Raw genomic sequence first — 19,949 nt, forward strand, 5'->3', positions numbered from 1 at the left:
TTCTCAAAGATCCATCCCACCCTAGCAACGTTTTTCTACAACCTCTACCAGTGAGGAGAAGGTACAGAAGCCTGAACACATGCACCAGCTGGTTTCAAAAAACAGTTTCTACCCTACTGTTGTTAGAATACTGAATGGACTCACAAACTCTTAACATTTGCCTGTACCTGTGTTTTTGCTTTTATTGCTGTTTACCTACCATTTACTCATCTAAAGTACTTAACTCTGTGATCTGTCTGTATTGCTCGCAAGGCAAAGCTTTTCATTGTACTTCGATAAATGTGACAATAAATAAATTCAATTCAAATTTAAAACATATCTTGGTGGCACGGTGACTCAGTGGTTAGCACCACTGCCTCACAGCGCCAGGGACCTGGATTTGATTCCTGCCTTGGGCGACTCTCTGTGGCGTTTGCACATTCTCCTTGTGTTTGCATGGGTTTCCTCCGGGTGCTCCAGTTTCCTCCCACAATCCAAAGATGTGCAGGTCAGGTGAATTTGCCATGTTAAACTGCCCATAGTGTTAGGTGCATTAGTCAGGGGTAAATATAGGGAAGGGGGGGTGGATTACTTGTTGGAGGATTAGTGTGGACTTGTTGGGCTAAAGTGCCCGTTTCCATACTGCAGAGAATCTAATCTAAATATCACGCAGGATAGCATAGAAATAACAAGGTAAATATTCATTGTCAGACAAAAATGAAAGCCTTTAGTTTTTCAGAATCAGACCTTTTTTGGGGGTTAAGCACTATGCAGGCAAAGGTTACAACAATGCTTTATCCTATAATTGACAAGACCTTCAGTGATTCACTGACTGAAATCCTTTGTGGCAGACGGACATTGATGTTTTTGCTTTATCAAAGTAATGACATCTCTGCTGATACATATTTTCAAATAGGCATGATCAGAGATGTCTTACACACTGGTGATGCAGGTGGGACTTGAAAGCAGACCCCCTAGTCCAGAGGGAATGACACTACTGCTGAACCACAAGAGCTCCTCATACAGTCACAATTAAGTATGTTACTTAAAACCTGATGTTAGCCATTACATGACTATTGAAATCAAACCCTGATAAAGATTAAGCACTTTGTTCAGCTGGGCTCCTTTACTGTCACAATAAAATGCTTTCCTTTCACAGACAAATCTGTTTCAATGTAAGCAGATTTATTTCACATCACATACTCATCCATCCAAGGCTTTCTACTGCCTAAAACAACTATAAAAATATAACCCACAGATAATCCATTTCAGAGAGACTTAATTTCTGTTTGCACTGTATTTTTCCAGACACAGCCTTCTAAATTTAGGAGAAGGAACTGATAGATAAGAAATATATATCAGTTTTGTTTCATATAGAGGTTACTAAAATGACAACAGCTTGCATTTATAAAACATTCCTAGAATAAAATAGAAACATAGAAGAGTCAGAAACACAGAAGCCAATCATTTGAGCCATTATGCCTACACCAATTAAAGAAATAACTGTCTAGCTTAACCATACTTCCCAGCTTTTGGTCCTTGCCCCTGTAGTTTACAGCCATTCAAGTGTCTATTTAAGTATTCAAGGCACTTCATAGGAGCATTATCAAGTCATGTTTGACAATGAGTTACACAAGAAGACCTTAGCACAGGTGACTAATAAGTCATCTCGGTCACAGACAGAAGTTTTAAGGAGCATCAATAAAGAGAGGGAATGGTTTGCTGATGAAATTCCAGAGTTTAGCATCAAGGTAGCTGAAAGCCTAGCCACCAATGGAGTGATTAAGGGGCTTTTCTCTTACACTTAACCATTTATTTTCATGTTTACAATCTGGAAGAGAAGCATTTTTATGGCATTGCTCAGATTCTCTTGAATTATGTCACCATCTCCCTCCCTCATTATTACTGAATTTAATAAATCTGATTGAAAATATACCAAACTGGTTGATATATTATTTCTTCTATGCTAACTCAAAGTTATCATACTTCAACCAACAATCATTGGAAACAACTGTGAGATTAATTGGGTTCACATTAATCCTTCTCAATTGAGCTAAGAGTATCATACTTCAAAAATAATCAGTACAGCTTAAGGAACGATGTCTTGAATTTATCTGAAGAGTAAGAAATCACGGTTAATTCAACAGTCATGTTGTTGAATGACGGGTCAATCATTTAAAACAAAATCTTAAGTAAAAGCATAAGTCAGGTTTCAGCTCTGTCCAATGCTTCGCCCACAAATTGGCAACACTTCTCCACATTTCTTGAGGAGAGCTGCAAAAATGATTCTCAGCTTGAAAAAAAATCATCAACTCTGAAAGACTCTAGATACTTGGTCTATTTAGTTTCAAGCAATATAGAGTTGATAGACATCTAGGAAACAAAAGATCCGGTTAGTGCATTTTTTGATTATTCTAGTTTAGAAGTTTGAGGAGGATCGGTGAAAATGTGTTTAAATTAGTTGAATAGTTCTACTCTTCCCAGAGAGTGAACAGTGATCCTCAAGAATACTTTACCTTTTGCTTTGACGGGTTACCTATATTTTCTAATTCTAAGGCTTAGTTCATGTAATCTCCAGATTGGTTTTGATGAACTAAGGGATAAGGATTTGTCGTAGTATATTTTTCCACACACTGATTCTTACACACACACACACCCCACCCCACCCCACCCAGCACCACCTCCACCACTTTGCCTTTCCCTTTGATGGAGCTACAGGGATAACTGAGAAACAAATGTTTGATTGAGATATTACAATATCTTAGTGAGGGCTTTTTAATCAACCTACTTTTTAACTTCCTTGCCTGTCCATTTTGTATTAGTGTAAACAATAAAATATTATTCAGCAATAGAAATTAGACAAAGGAGCTTTTCCAATGTGGTTTCCGTGGCAACCTTGATTTTTGAACCAGTCCAGTTTATGTTTATCTATAAAAACATCCATAATAGGTTAGATGCACCAAAATTAAGTGGCTCACACAAAAGGAACTGAAGCTATCAATAAAACTGCTTCTCAAATTTTGCAAATGTCCATGATGCTATTTTACGCCAAGGGACTCCCCTTCTCTCAGGACCTGAGATTCTATCTCCAAGACCTTCCTGACACACCACATGTTAATCTGCATGTGTATCCACTGGAAGTTTGGACAGGAGCAAATGAAATGAAACCTCGGCATATCTGGGTTTCACCTCAAATTCCTGCCCCATTACCCCTAGATTTCTGTCTGGGTTGCATTTTCCTATATCCTAGAGTAATGAGGATCAATGCCCTTATTACTCCCTCACATCAACAATTACGTTTACCATATTTTCACTTGAGTGGGGATTTTAACATATTTCTGATATTAATTAAAATATAAGAAGAAAATCTTTGCCCTGTGATTCATAACCACAGTTGTTCAAAAATCGTAATGTAGTAACTAGAAAAATAATTACCACTTTTTTTGCATTCTGATTGGCTAGAATTGGCTCAAGAGCTAAGCACCATAAGTTGAATTCACTCTCCCCCTGCCCTTCAATGGCAACCAATTTGCATCACAAATTGCTGGAACTGTAAGATAGTAATGATATGGTGATGTCAACAGGTGTCTAGTAATGACATGGCTAAAAGTTACCCTCTCAAATAATTAGATGGAGAAAGCAACAGCAAATGCCAGAAAAAGGGATAGGGAAGATTAGAGTTAGATGAAGTGAAATAAACAGAGAGGGGATTCAAGGAGAAAAGTAAAACAGATAAAGAAAGAGAAAAATAAATGAATGGAGAATCAAATTAAAGAAATTAATTGCTGCCTGAAGAATGACATTGTAGTTTGAATTGTTCCCTTTCTTGGTTGGAGAGTTTGAGTGGGTTTAGAAGAATCCTAAATGTTATTATTAATTTTGTTACATAAATAGGAGGAGGATTATGTCATTCAGCTCTTTAAGACTGCTCTTCCACTTGGTAAAGATCCTGGCTGATCTGATTGTGGCCACAATTCTACCTTCCTGTTTATTCCCTATACTCTTAGACCCCCCACCATCGACCTACTTAACTCAGCCTTAAAAATATTCAGTTAACCCAGAAGGATACAAACTGATTGGCCAGGTGAGCAGATCAGTGGCAGGTGGAATCTAAACGTGATAATCGTGAAGTCATGCACTTTCCAAGGAACAAGACAAGACACTAGGAATCTCAGAGGAACAGAGGGATTTTGGGATGCTTGTCCACAAATCCCTGAAGGTGGCAGGACAAGTTAATAGGATAGTTAAGGCATATGGGACACATGCCTTTATAAGTCGTGGTATACATTGTAATAGCTGGGAGGTCGTGTTGGGACTGCACAGAACTTTGTTTAGGCCCTACCTAGAGCAATTCTGGTCATCACACTATAGGAAGGAAAGTTGCAAAGGAGATTCACCACAATGTTGCCTAGGATGGAGTATTTCAATTCTGAAGAGTGGCTGGAGAAGCTCAGATTTTCTTCTTTACAGCAGAGAAGGTTAAGTAGAGACCTGATAGAGGTGCACGTGATTATAAAGAACATGAATAAGGTGAATAGAAATCACCTAAGCTGAAGAGTCAATAATAGGCAGCATACTTTTATGGTGAAAGGCATGAGGTTTAGCAGCGATATGAGGAAAATATTTTTCACCCAGGTGATTTTGGGGGTCTGGAATACACTACCTGAGAGAACTTTACAATCTTTAAAAAAAGTCCCTGAGGTTTCATAACATTCAAGGTTATGGGCGTAGAATAGATACATAGGACTAGTGTAGGTAGAAGGATTTTTTAGCAGTACAGACTTGATGGGCTGAAGGGCCTCTTCTGCATGGTATGATTTTGTGATTATATGTCATTTAAAGGGGCTAGTGGTATGCTAAAATGTGGGAGCAGCTTATCACCAAGGTGAGGCAGAAACTGGGCATACAGGAATCACCGCTTCCTCCCTTTTGCAGGTTAAAAACATGGTCCCCAGATGTGAGATGCTCTCAGTGCTGCTATATGTAGCACAGATCAATCTTATTCCCCAAGCCTCTACTGCATAGTCACTTAAACCATCTTTTACTTCAATTGGAAGTTAAAGATGGATTTTGGCAATAGGAACACCATGTCCAAATCTCTGGATGGGAGGGGGAAGATGTACCCAACATCTCCCTTATCGTGATGGCCACCTTTGTATGTGGCCATGTCATTCTGGGCATAGACCATCAGTACGCAAACACTAAGTGTCACTATGTGCTGATGTTATATTCAACGGTTTGGTCAGGCCACACAATAGTCAGACTGCACCATATCACCTGTCCTTTTTGCAAATGTTTGTACGTTTTTACTACAAATCCATTAGGCAGTGGTTGGTACATAACATCCTCAAAGAAAGAAGGTCAATCTTATCAGATGGTTCACTAAGCAGACTGTCAAAGTCATTTGGCAGAATGTCTCATTGCTAAAAGTTTCTAACAAGCATCAAGACTTAGATCAGCTCTTGGTGAGAAGGATACCACTTGTCAAATCTTTCATTCAAGTCAGGATTTTCTGCGCCACTATAAACTGCCCTTGATATTTCCATAATGGCAAAAATACTGTTATATTGAACCTTCTGAAATGTGCCTTTGCAAAGAATGTCTGGAGAGAGATGCAGTGGGTTTTTTTTTCCAAGGTTCAATCAAGCAGCTCTGTGATCCAGAACTTTAAGTTCTAAGGGCTGTTCCCTGAGATGCACATTGACTCAAACATCAACTGTGCCCATTAGATCATCAGCTTGGTGAAAGATCAGTTTTGGTCTGCCCAAAACCTGTTAATCTTCAAATTGCAAGAGTTGGCCTTGACTGATTATTGCGAACTGGCACATTCCAAGGTGTAGAACTATGTGCTGAGACATGTACTAAAACTTGGGCCAGGCATCACCAAAGCAAAGTGGAGAAAAGCCACTAAGGTTTTTCTATTATCATAACATAAGTGTTTGTTATCTTATAGAACCCTGTGTAACTTGTAATATATAAGAATATATATGGTTTTTTGACATAGTAAACTTTCCAATTTTACATTTGGATGGAGGCACCTAAAAGTGCCATGCTCAGTTGAGAATTATTTTTTACTGTATGTTCTGTAATATCTGACTTGAACTGTTTTGCAATGTACACATAGGTAATTTTGAAAATAAGTATATTTTTGTACTGTAATTTTGGTCAGTGGCAAAATTCATAAAAGTACATCAATTCTCAATTCTTTCCATGATTCAATAGACAAATTTTGAAAGTATTGTTCTGAATTGTCCCTGCAATGAAACAGAAGATTCCTTAATCAATCAAGCAGCAAAATGATTCAATCCTTAAGCTGTTAACACAAACCAACCACAAGATTTGTGAACAGAATGAAAAGCAGATTTAACTTTCACAGTATAAAGCAATCTGTGCTACTGTCCTTTTGTGGATTAAAACACACTGAAAATATCATAAATATTATAAAGGAGTTGGTGTATTCTGTTTGATAACTCCACCAGTTTTAGCTGCTTTGTTCTCACAGTACAGAGAAGTATCAACTAGTGGCAAAAACTTTTAGTTCTCTCTTCTTTCTTAAGTGACTTGATAAATTCAGAGTACTAGATTTGCTTTCTTTTCTAATAGAATTATTGTTCCCACAGGATTAAAAAAATATGTAATCAAAGTGGTTATTCAGACTAAGTGCTCAATAGTGATATTACAATAAAACAATTATCTAAAATAAGCCTCCACTGGGACTCTGTATATGCAAAGCTCTAATGGAATTGGCACTGCATCGAACTTTAATAGTGCAGCTACATAATCAGTTTTACTTGGACAGTTAAAAATGCTCTTATTTTCTCAGGATTAATAGAGAAGAGATTCATTCAAAAGCATGTCTTTCTCTCATGTATCAAAAATCATGATATAAAACTTTCAAGTTTTTAAACTTTTCTTCTGCATGTTCATTCAAACAGATGGCCAACATGGAAAATAAAGCATCCTTCAATCCTGACAGACAGTGTTCATATTACAACTGGTGTAGGAAGCCACGTGTTTCCATGACATACAGACAGGTACATAGTAAGCAATGTAGATGGAGGTGTAAAATCACAGCGATATTGACAGATTAGGTAAATGAGCAAAACCTCAGTAAATTTGTTTCAATGCAGCCAAATGTAGATTCACTTAGGACCTGAAGTAGACTGAACAGTGTCCTTTCTTAATCGTAAATATGCAAAAAGAATAAAGGTTCAAAAAGACTTGGGAGTTCAAGTACATTGATCACTAAAATGTCATGAACAGCTATAGAAATAATTAAAAAGCTTAATAGAAAACTAAGTTTTATATCTACAAGATTAGAATAGAAGGGAGTAGAAATCATCCTGCAGCTCTACAAAGCCATGCTTAAGCTACATATTGTGTAACTAGAAGCAATTCCACACACTCTACCTTAGAGGCAATGCAACATTGATAAACCTGAGTGATATTTAGGATTAAATAATGACAAAATATTCTGGAGAAATGTATTCTCCAAAGTTTGGAAAGTTAACAAGTGATTTGATTGAAGTTTTCAAGATATTAAGCAGAATTAACAGGGTAGTTTAAAAGTAAGCTAATGCCCCTGATAAAAAGACTAGGTCTGGAGAATATAGCCTAAAAATTAGAGGCAAGCCTTTCAGGAGTGAAATTCATGGAAACTTTTAGATACATAAGTTGCAACTCTCTGATAAAACACAATTTCAATTGATCATTTTAGTTCAGAGATTAGTAAAATTCTGTTAAAAGGGGTATGGGGCAAAGACAGTTTTATGAAGTCAGATCACAGACCAGTCACAATATTACCAAATATCACTCAGTAACAGGTTCAAGGGGATAAATATCACTTTCATTCAATTACATAATTTGTAAACTCTACAGCATATCTTATCTCTAATGTTGGAGATTACAGCTCAAAATATACCCAGAAAAACTTCCTTGGAATTACAAAAAGCCTGGCTCATGATTTTTCCAAATGTGATGGAAAACTTAATGCTAATTTATGCATTGATTAATGACTAACTTTGAGTGTCAGCACTGAAAATGAACTCAGTTAAGAGTTCCATGAACAAAGTCTTTCCCTCACATTGAATAGAGGGATGAGACTTTCTGTCTGGGAATTTGATCAATGATTGCTCCAAACAACTCTTTTTTTTTTTAAATCTGAACACTATGCTCTCCATAGGGCATGAGCCAATTTTCATAGTATTCATTTTGAGTTTTTCATTCAATAATATATAATACCTGACTCTGTGCTCTCAGAAAGCCCTGCCGTTCAGACTTAATGGTCCACTTGATTATTGCTTTTATAATAAAAGCTAAATACTTGAAAGGAAAATAATTGCTACTTTTATACGTTTGATGAATGACATTGTATTACAGTTGCGCCTGGGAATGGGCAAATGGATCACTTGATCACTATTAATGGTAGTGCCATGTCCTACATTGGGAGTAAACTCTCTATCATCAGATAGAAAAAGAACTGTGGTGAAGGATTGTTTGTTTAGAAGGAGATCTTCGTAAATATTCTCATAACGTTTATGTTCCTTATATTACTGCTCTACACATATATTTAATGAAGCTTTAAATGTGCAATTTTTTTTCTCATTTGTTTCCAACAACAAGGGAGGTTAGGTGATGCAAGTATCACCATTAAATTGTGGAAGCAATATGAAGATGTTATTAAGGTGTCACTCCAGTTTTAGACATACAGGGCAGTGCTCCACATACTTGTAGTGTTTGCCAGAAAAATAGCTGAAAATGTGTTGCTGGTTAAAGCACAGCAGGTTAGGCAGCATCCAAGGAACAGGAAATTCGACGTTTCGGGCCAGAGGCCTTCATCAGGAATGAGAAGAGGGTGCCAGACAGGCTAAGATAAAAGGTAGGGAGGAGGGACTTGGGGGAGGGGTGATGAAGATGTGATAGGTGGAAGGAGGTCAAGGTGAGGGTGATAGGCCGGAGTGGGGTGGAGGCGGAGAGGTCAGGAAGAGGATTGCAAGTTAGGAGGGCGGTGTTGAGTTGAGGGAATCGACTGTGACAAGATGGGGGGAGGGGAAATGAGGAAACTGGAGAAATCTGTGTTCATCCCTTGTGGCTGAAGGGTTCCCAGGCGGAAGATGAGGCGCTCCTCCTCCAGCCGTCGTGTTGTTATGTTCTGGCGATGGAGAAGTCCAAGGACCTGCATGTCTTCGGTGGAGTGGGAGGGAGAGTTAAAGCGTTGAGCCACGGGGTGGTTGGGTTGGTTGGTCCGGGCGTCCCAGAGGTGTTCCCTGAAGCGTTCTGCAAGTAGGCGGCCTGTCTCCCCTATATAGAGGAGGCCACATCGGGTGCAGCGGATGCAATAGATGATGTGAGTGGAGGTGCAGGTGAATTTGTGGCGGATATGGAAGGATCCCTTGGGGCCTTGGAGAGAAGTAAGGGAGGAGGTGTGGGCACAAGTTTTGCATTTCCTACAGTTGCAGGGGAAGGTGCCGGGAGTGGAGGTTGGGTTGATGGGGGGTGTGGACCTGACGAGAGAGTCACAAAGGGAGTGGTCTTTGCGGAACGCTAATAGGGGAGGAGCGGGACATATATCCCTGGTGGTGGGGTCCATTTGGAGTTGGTGGAAATGACGGCGGATGATACGCTGTATACAGAGGTTGGTGGGGTGGTAGGTGAGAACCAGTGGGGTTCTGTCTTGGCGGCGGTTGGAGGGGCGGGGCTCAAGGGCGGAGGAGCGGGAAGTGGAGGAGATGCGGTGGAGGGTATTGTCGATCACGTCTGGGGGGAATCTGCGGTCCTTGAAGAAGGAGGCCATCTGGGCTGTACGGTATTGGAACTGGTCCTCCTGGGAGCAGATGCGGCGGAGACGGAGGAATTGGGAATATGGGATGGAGTTTTTACAGGGGGCAGGGTGGGAGGAGGTGTAGTCCAGGTAGCTGTGGTTTATAGTAGATGTCTGTGTTGAGTCGGTCGCCCGAGATAGAAATGGAAAGATTTAGGAAGGGGAGGGAGGAGTCTGAGACAGTCCAGGTGAATTTGAGGTCAGGATGGAAGGTGTTGGTAAAGTTGATGAACTGTTCAACCTCCTCGTGGGAGCATGAGGCAGCGCCGATACAGTCATCGATGTAGCGGAGGAAAAGGTGGGGGGTGGTGCCAGTGTAGTTACGGAAGATGGACTGTTCCACATATCATACAAAGAGACAGGCATAGCTGGGGCCCATGCGGGTGCCCATGGCAACTCCTTTAGCACATATCCTACACACTTGGATTTCTCCAGTTTCCTCATTTCCCCTCCCCTCACCTTGTCTCAGTCAATTCCCTTGAACTCAGCACCGCCCTCCTAACCTGCAATCCTCTTCCTGACCTCTCCACCCCCACCCCACTCCGGCCTATCACCCTCACCTTGACCTCCTTCCACCTATCACATCTCCATCGCCCCTCCCCCAAGTCCCTCCTCCCTACCTTTTATCTTAGCCTGCCTGGCACACTTCCCTCATTCCTGATGAAGGGCTCTGGCCCAAAACGTCGAATTTCCTGTTCCTTGGATGCTGCCTGACCTGCTGCGCTTTAAGCAGCAACACATTTTCAGCTCTGATCTCCAGCATCTGCAGACCTCACTTTTTACAGAAAAATAGCTCCCTGACCAAGAAAACATGTTACAATTGCAAGTGCATATATGCAGATGGGTCACAGAGGCCATTCTTAATTGCTGTGCTCATTTCCTGCACTGGGCACATATACTCCATTGCTCAAAGTCTATTACATTTATAACATTTCCAGGCACTGACAAAAGGTCATTGACTTGAAACATTGAACATAATTTAATGATTTCCCATCTCCCCAACTCTGGAGGTGAGTTCAGAGCTGACTGGGCTCTGACCCTACACCTGATGATGCCCAAGCATTCCAATGTATTTTTCGGGACATCTTTGCCAAGGGAATCTGGAATAAACAGTCTACTGTCATGGACTACCTATATCATTTACAGTTGTGAAATGCTGACAGTCCTCAAAGTATGTGGATAGCTCACTGGGCCCTTAATCTAGTCATTCACTTACACAATACTGATGAATGGTGGTGCATTCTCGGTCTCTCTTCTATTCCTACTGTATTTGATTGACCCTATCTTAGCTGCTGGTCTTTGCAATCAAGTTAAACAAATTTACTATGACAGCATGGTTAATCTCATTAAATTCTTCCTTATTTTTCATTCTGTCATAAATCATGGAAGCCCAATGAAATATTTTACCAGTTGTCCTTTGCCCAGTTTATCAACAACTGTTTATTCTACAAACTAATGTATCTTTGACATGGTACCATAAATGGCTGCTCCTTTGCTAGTCATAACTAACTTGGAGCAGTCTCGGCAAAACTGTCAGTCTTTTTGACTCACTTGTTGCTTATTTTATCTAGTCCAACTCTTCCTACCATTTGAATAAGCTTGATGGTCACAACATGCATTCATGCTGAAGATTGTGAAATATTGATTATGAAGGGTGTATATATTTTCCATGCTCTTACACTTTTTGTGTTCCAGAGTTGTTTGAAGCATGCCTTTGGTACTTCCTGGGCCATGTGGTTGCACCATTGTAGGTTGTAAGCAGTGTTTTTTTTCACTCGAGGTATGTGATTTGATAGTGACACTCTCTTCAGAGCAGCTTAAAATTAACAAGATCACTACTGATATAAATTACTCCTTGCAAAAGGAATATATTGGAATTATTTTCTCTTGCAGATTACTCTAGTTCGTTATCAGAAGAAAGCGAGGACTGCAGATGCTGGAGATCAGAGTTAAAAGGTGCAGCGCTGGAAAAGCACAGGAGGTCAGGCAGCATCTGAGAAACAGGAGAGTCGATGCTTCTAGCATATGCCCTTCATCACCAACTTCACATTCCTGATGAAGTGCTTATCCCCGAAACATTGACTCTCCTGCTCCTCAGATGTTGCCTGATGTACTACCTCATTATCATATTTGTGTGAGAAACTATTTGACTATTTTGCTGCTCTAACTGCTCTCTGACTACTTGTGCATATCTTCGGGAAGTGATCTGTTATTTCAAAGATATAGCATTAATTTTAATAGTTAGATTATGTTTGTGATGTCTCTCCTTCATGATATTGACATTGACTCTTAGTATCTCCTATTTAACTTACTTTTTATTCCCTTTTATGTATTGTTAAAGTTTTAATTACACTTTACAAATCAAAAGGTTGTGCAGGTTTCCTGTGATAAGGGTGGCATTCTTATCTTAGGATTGATGTGTGTTGTTTCCGAGATTTTTACTTCAGTTGCTATTTAAATTGCTGTCTCCAAGCTCAAATCTTCTTTGGACTGTAATAAATCTGATAAAGACTCATCAGTAATTCCAACAACAACTTTCTCCTATGAATTCTAATTTTTAAACTTCATATTTATATGTTTGGCTCACCTAGAGACAGCATAAATAAAATTATTTATGGATCAAAGGATTTTACTTGTTCTAAAATTGTCAAAAGCTTGTTGAACTCCAAAGTATCTTTTCTTTAATGCTTTATTGACTTTTAGTTTATTGCAGAATAGCAATCAGGTACAAATTACGTTGCTACAAAGACTTCAAGGAAACCGAGATGGGAGATCATCTCCTTCAAGATGTAATGCTCTTCTGTCTTTCCCCACATAGATCCTTACATTATTACCAGTTTGGAGGAGCTTAATATAGCTTTCAGCATTAACCTCTTCAGAGCTTTTAATATATACAATGCCCTCTCCTCTAATTCCAGTCAACTGCCTTGCCGGTGAAGGCCTGAGGGCAATACTAAGAATGGCCATTGCTCCTGTAACTGCTGCAGCAGCCAGCTTCTGGTTTGCCTGTACTTTTGGGGGTCAGAGTTTCTGTTCTACACCAGATTAATTGAATGCTGACCCGACACTGTCCGGGTAAATGGCACTTATCATCAAATTGCATCAGACCTCCTAAAAATGTTCAGTGCAGCATTCCCACTGGGTTTCCAAACAATTGATGTGAGCCCATCTCAAACAATAAATTCTACCCATTTAGTCTGTTTAGTTCTCGACAGATGCTGCAGGACTTTGTGATCAAATTACAAAAAAGCAAACACATCACATCTCCAGAGCAGGCGGGACTGGAGTGCAAAACTTCTGAAGTAGAGGTGGTGATGCAAGCAATGAATCAGAAGTAGATATTTTATAATCAACCTGTACAGAGATGTTCTTACATAGTACTGAAGGCAGCGGGACTTTAACTCTGGCCTCTTTGTCCAGAGGTAGGGACATTACTACTGTACACAAAAGATCTACTGCTGACCAATAGTTATGTTAATCAACCTGTTCAGACATGTAATGACATACCTCTGGAGCAGCTAGGGACTTGAACTTCAGGCTCCTGGCTCAGAGGTTGGGACATCATCATTTGATCCCAACAGCCCACAAACAATGTCTTTTTTTTTTGTTTTGTCCATAGTGCTCTTACACACAATTTTTTTTTTCTCTCTTATCACCAAATTACAAATATATTGCTATAGTATTTTTTTTAAATCAGTTGCGGGATGACCAACAGCACAACTACCAGACTTAATGTTGGCATTGGGAATCAGTCACCCGATCAACACAACTTACATCAGTGGAAATGGAGAGCAAGACATCTGTATAATGGCAGACAATCCACTGTGCTAGTTAAGGTTTTGTACAGTACTGGCAGTGCCCCTACCTCTGAATTAGAAGACCTGTGTTCAAGTCTCACCTGTCCCAGGTATAGGTTAAAAATATCTGAATATGTTGATTAAAATACTTCCACTTTGTAGACTTTAATTTAGTTGAAAATTTACCCCAGTAATTCCAATGCCTCGGTCTGGTGACATAGGTTCATCATACATTATTCTTTCCAGATTTTATGGTTGGTGGTGTCATAGAGTCATAGAGTCACAGAGATGTACAACATGGAAACAGACCCTTCAGTCCAACCCGTCTATGCCGACCAGGTATCCTCACCCAATCTAGCCCCACTTGCCTGCACCTGGCCCATATCCCTCCAAACCCTTCCTATTCATATACCCCTCCAGATGCCCTTTAAATGTTGCAATTGTACTGGCCTCCACCACTTCCTCTGGCAGCTTATTCCATACACATACCACCCTCTGTGAAAAGTTGCCCCTTAGGTCTCTTTTGTATCTTTCCCCTCTCACCCTAAACTTATGCCCTCTAGTTCTGGACTCCCCCACCCCAGGGAAAAGACTTTGTCTATTTATCCTATCCATGCCCCTCATAATTTTGTAAACCTCTATAAGGTCACCCCTCAGCCTTCGACACTCCAAGGAAAACAGCCCCAACCTGTTCAGCCTCTCCCTATAGCTCAGATCCTCCAACCCTGGCAACATCTTTGTGGGAGGCACGGTGGCACAGTGGTTAGCACTGCTGCCTCACAGCACCAGAGACCCGGGTTCAATTCCCGACTCAGGCGACTGACTGTGTGGAGTTTGCACATTCTCCCCGTGTCTGCGTGGTACTCCGGTTTCTTCCCACAGTCCAAAGATGTGCAGGTCAGGTGAATTGGCCATGCTAAATTGCCCGTAGTGTTAGATAAGGGGTAAATGTAGGGGAATGGGTGGGTTGCGCTTCGGCAGGTCGGTGTGGACTGGTTGGGCCAAAGGGCCTGTTTCCACACTGTAAGTAATCTAATCTAATCTTTGTAAGTCTTATCTGAACCCTTTCAAGTTTCACAACATCTGTCCGATAGGAAGGAGACCAGAATTGCACACAATATTCCAACAGTGGCCTAGCCAATGACCTGTACAGCTGCAACATGACCTCACAACTCCTGTTCTCAATACTCTGACTAATAATGGAAAGCATACCAAATGCCTTCTTCACTATCCTATCTACCTGCAACTCCACTTTCAAGGAGCTATGAACCTGCACTCCAATGTCTTTTTGTTCAGCAACACTCCCTAGGACCTTACCATTAAGTGTAAAAGTCCTGCTAAGATTTACTTTCCCAAAGTGCAGCACCTTGCATTTATCTGAATTAAACTCCATCTGCCACTTCTCAGCCCATTGGCCCATCTGATCAAGATCTGTTGTAATCTGAGGAAATCTCCTTCGCTATCCATCACAGCCCCAATTTTGGTGTCATTTGCAAACTTACTGACCATTCTTCTTATGCTCACATTCAAATCATTTACATAAAATGACAAAAAGTAGGGGACCCAGCACTGATCCTTATGGCATTCCACTGGTCACAGACCTCCATGTCTGAAAAACAACCCTCCACCACCACCCTCTGTCTTCCACCTTTACTCCAGTTCTGTATCCAAATGGCGAGTTCTCCTTGTATTCCGTTGATTGTCTTGATGATTGCCATTATATTGTTCTCACTTTTATACAGTTATACAGCAATGTGAAAAGTCAGATATCTTAAAAGCACGGGAATTAGATAATCAGATGAAAGACTTTTATAGTACTGAAATCTATACTATGCACTTACAACCAAAATTTACATGATCATTCTTCATACAGCTGTCTGAATTTTTTAATATTTCATTGACAAAATCCTATATTAGCATAAATTACTTTTATACAGTAATTTTAGTGATCTTGACAATTCATCTGTGAACCTATAGTTGATATATAGCTCTGTTACCTTGCTGAAAAAGTTGACAAGCACAACATATTAATTCACAAGTCTTCTATTCTGTATAAAGCATCCCCTTTGACAGACTGACTTGAGTTCCAGGGTAATTGACTCAGTTGATTGACTAGTGTGTGTAAAATGAGTATTGAGCTTGGATAATCTTATATTATGCTGGGCTTGGCAAAAATGTTAGCAGACACATACTGGCATGACACAAGACAGCAATGATATACTATGTAGTATAAACAGGACAGATGACCAAATACTTGGAGGAAAAGGGAGAGGTGAAAAGGCAGAAGGGATTAGAAAGGAAATCCAGAATTTAGGGCCCAGGCAGTAGATTTAATCTATTTCTGGGATTGATATCACTTATGCCTGAGATGGCTCCTGTGAGATGCTTTAGTACAAGTTGCAGTGTTAAAGTGATTACAGAAATACAAATTGTTGGGGTTTTTGTGCTTAGAAAGCTGACATGATTGACAAGCTTCTGAAACAATTAGCCTTCACCAAAACTCACTGTAAAATATGGAGCCCAGAATGCAAAACAGCCAATATAAAACCATTTTTTTAAGAAATGTTCATCAGCAGCATTGAGGCAATTCATGGCACGTTGTTCAGGGTAATGCATCTAGCAGAAATGTCAGACTTGACTACACTCACACAAGCCTATTATTCATAGACCAGCACAGTTGAAGTATTCCAATATTAATGCTTTGGGACAAAGCCCAGATGTACAATAATAATTCAGGAGTACTTAGTGACAAAGAAATGTGTAACCAACTGTGGTACTTAAAAAAGCTTCAAAAATCATCACTACTTGTCATTAGAAGGTGAAGGCTTATAGACAGATAAAAATGCTTTTGAAGCTCCTAAGAATCACTTTCTGTATCATTTTTACTGTGATCAAGCCCTTCCAATTTGACAGGCACTTCTGATGAAAAAAGAGGCAACTCAACAAATGAAATTGCATTTAGTGAAAAAAATTCGAGAAAGGGGTCACATGCTGAATCTTACCCCGAATACACAAACTCCCCTCACTGTTACCGGGAAGTAAAAAATCATGGGCTTTCAGAGACATGAATATTGCAGTTCCAGAGCCAGACTGAAAGCAAACAACACCATAAATACTGTGAATGCAGTAAATCTGATGTAAACTCCCTTTCTTTCCCCGGGAAGTTGACCAACCACACTGAGTGTTCAGCATTCTCTGTTTTTAATGGAATTTGCAGGATCTGTTTTCATTTCAGAACATAGCTAACGGGTTTGTTTACTTTTATATGGTTTGAATTTATTTATGAATTTATATATGAATTATTCACTCAGTCAAGACAGAGGAAACTCAGTTTCTTTGACTGAAATTCATAATTTGGGGAGTACCTGATTTTAACTGCAATGACAATGGTATCCAATGCTCTAAGCTTTGAAATTTCCAGCTCTCTCTCTCCTGCACTCAGGTTCTCTTCAATATCTTCCTTGCTGACCAGCTTTTAGTCAACTTGCCTCATCTGTTTCAAAATAAAAACTGGAAATGTTCCATTGATCTGACAGCTTCTGTGAAGAGACTGAGAGACAGCATTTATATATCAAGAGACTGATCTTTCACCAAAACTGGCTGCAGTTAGAGAAGTGAAGCAAGCACAAAGGAGTAAAGATCAAAAGGGCGAGGGTGTCATGCAGGAGAAATTAAATAATAGAAGACTGGTGATTTAAAGCAGTCTTCAATGTTTTTTAGCCCTTAGCAGAAATTCTCTTGTGATTTTCCTAGCATCCCACTTGCTTCTATAACTTAAATTCTTTCACACATTTATTTTTTGCCAATTCTGATAAACAGGTAATTGATCGAAAATGTTAATTTTATTTCAATCTACTGACCACCTTAGCCCTTCTAACATTTTCTGATTTTTCTTTAATTTCATGCTTCCAATATCCACAATATTTTGCCTTTATAAGGCTACTTTGTAAATTGGTGCCATGTATTGTCTAATTACATTTCTGAGCAGCAGCTTGGAATGTTTTACCTTGTTAGAAGAATTATAAAAATGTAAGTAGATGTTGTGAGTGAATGGTACCCTTTAATGAGACAAACTGGTTTCAAATAATATTTTATGTTTCAACATTGTCAACATTTCAACATTCAACATTGGGCGGCACGGTGGCACAGTGGTTAGCACTGCTGCCTCACAGCGCCAGGGACCTGGGTTCGATTCCCACTGTGTGGAGTTTGCACGTTCTCCCCGTGTCTGCGTGGGTTTCCTCCGGGTGCTCCGGTTTCCTCCCACAGTCCAAAGATGTGCGGGTCAGGTGAATTGGCCATGCTAAATTGCCCGTAGTGTTAGGTAAGGAGTATATGTAGGGGTATGGGTGGGGTTCGCTGCGGCGGGTCGGTGTGGACTTGTTGGGCCGAAGGGCCTGTTTCCACACTGTAAGTAATCTAATCTAATCTAATCTAAAATTGTCCATTTGTCTATTGTCTTTTGTGAATCTCTGCAAAACCAGCTTGTAACAAGTCCTCACTGAAAATTAGACAACCTGAATCATGAAGCATTCAGTCAACCAATCACAACAGGTTTTCATGAACAGATCTCCAAGTTTCATTCTGTTTCCTTGCATAAAAGTTAAAGGATAGCAGTTAAAAGACTTCTTATAGGTTTAAAATTGAGAGCTGAAAGGCTTCCTCCAGGCATAGAATTAACAACAGCAGTCAAAATATTTTGTCAATTAACAGAGACCTTCTGTTCAAAAGCACTAAAATGTGACATTCTAATGCAAAGAAGCTTACCTCTGTGCAGTGGCTAGTTGGTTACACTATTTTGTTTCCTTCAATTAGGCACCAAGGCTGGCATAATGTCATTCCTGATGAAGGGCTTTTGCCCGAAACATCGAATTTCCTGTTCCTTGGATGCTGCCTGACCTGCTGCGCTTTAACCAGCAACACATTTTCAGCCATAATGCCATTACTCCTTGTTTGGTATGAACTCCCTCTACTGGCTGAACTTTGTTACTACAGACCTTGATCTCTTAAAGGCACAAAGCCACAATTAGCAAAACTTCTTAAAGAGCCCTCATGAAAAATAATGTAAAATAGAGGCAAAAGGAAGAAAAATAAAACAGAACAGACATCCAAGATAAAAAAGGAACTAATAAGTCTTAAATTCTATTTCAATAAAATGAGAATCACAGACCTTCTACAAGAAATAGAAGGCAAACATTTGCTTATGGATTGGCCAGCAGGTAACATCATCATTGAATTATTGCTTTTTTTAGCAACATTTGCAGCGTGACCTTGCAGATCAAGTAATAAATGATCCTGAAGGTGGATATCTGAAAATCTTACTAGCAATCAGAAAGATGTGGCTTCACAGAATAAATATATCCTGTCTTTCTGAGCATGATGAAAGTGATCCAGACAAGATTTGGTCAGTAACTCGGGACAACCTCATGGTATGAATCAACTTCAGGATTAGCAAACTCAACTAATGTTGTACAGATTGAAGCTACAATAATCTATTGCCATTTTTGTTGATGTCAAATGCTGCAGCAAGGGCATGAGTGAGATTTATCCAAAGAAGAACTCATGAAGAGGCTAGTTAAATTGGTAATTGCATCCCCTCCAGCCATAGCTTTTCAGACAAGATTTTCTGGGCGTTTGCACAAACCACATCCTTGACCCCTTTCTGGAAGTTGAACCCAACATGAAGCTATAGGAGTATTTCAACATCAACTTCATGTTTTATGGGCAGGCAACATTATAGCTAGGGTCAGCAAACTGCACCGAACCAACAAGATCACTAATAGCTGCAATTTGTCACAGCCAACCAGGTGTTGTCCAGCATTTCTTCACATCTGGAAATCATGTAACACCAAAGGAAATAGGATAACATGTGCAGAAAGTCTGGTGTTAAAATTCAAACCAGACCCTGAAACAAGACCCAGGTGACCAACAAGTGGTACATCACCACATCACTGGCAGCACAGAAAGTCATCTAAATGTATACAAATTTATCAGCAAAATAAACAGGCAACAAACTGAAAAGCAGCTTTTGGAAGATGACCAAGTGTTCTTATTGTCAATCTCATAGATAATGTCAATGTTATAAGATGATCAGAAGCATCTTTTTTTAAACTTGTGGACAAAGTCATAAGTCACACGACACCAGGTTATCATCCAACAACTTTATTTAAAATCACAAGCTTTTGGAGATTTTACATAAACTTGTTGGCCTATGACATGGTGTTGTGTGACTTCTGACTTTTTCAAATTTGCTCATGCAATGCAGATATCATTGGCACTTATTGCCCATCCCTAATGGCCAGGTGGACAGTTAAAAGTAAACACATCACTGTAATCGTAGTGATGCTGGATTG

At 39.8% G+C, this 19,949-nt stretch overlaps 1 protein-coding gene across 1 annotated transcript in view; it reads right to left on the bottom strand.

Annotated features, from left to right (window-relative positions):
* Positions 1 to 19,949, bottom strand: part of LOC132836998 (glutamate receptor ionotropic, kainate 2-like) — a 423,698-nt gene that overhangs the window by 381,942 nt on the left and 21,807 nt on the right. The window lies entirely within an intron of this gene.

This window comes from Hemiscyllium ocellatum, chromosome 3 (assembly GCF_020745735.1).
Source record: "Hemiscyllium ocellatum isolate sHemOce1 chromosome 3, sHemOce1.pat.X.cur, whole genome shotgun sequence".
Taxonomy (NCBI): Eukaryota; Metazoa; Chordata; class Chondrichthyes; order Orectolobiformes; family Hemiscylliidae; genus Hemiscyllium; species Hemiscyllium ocellatum.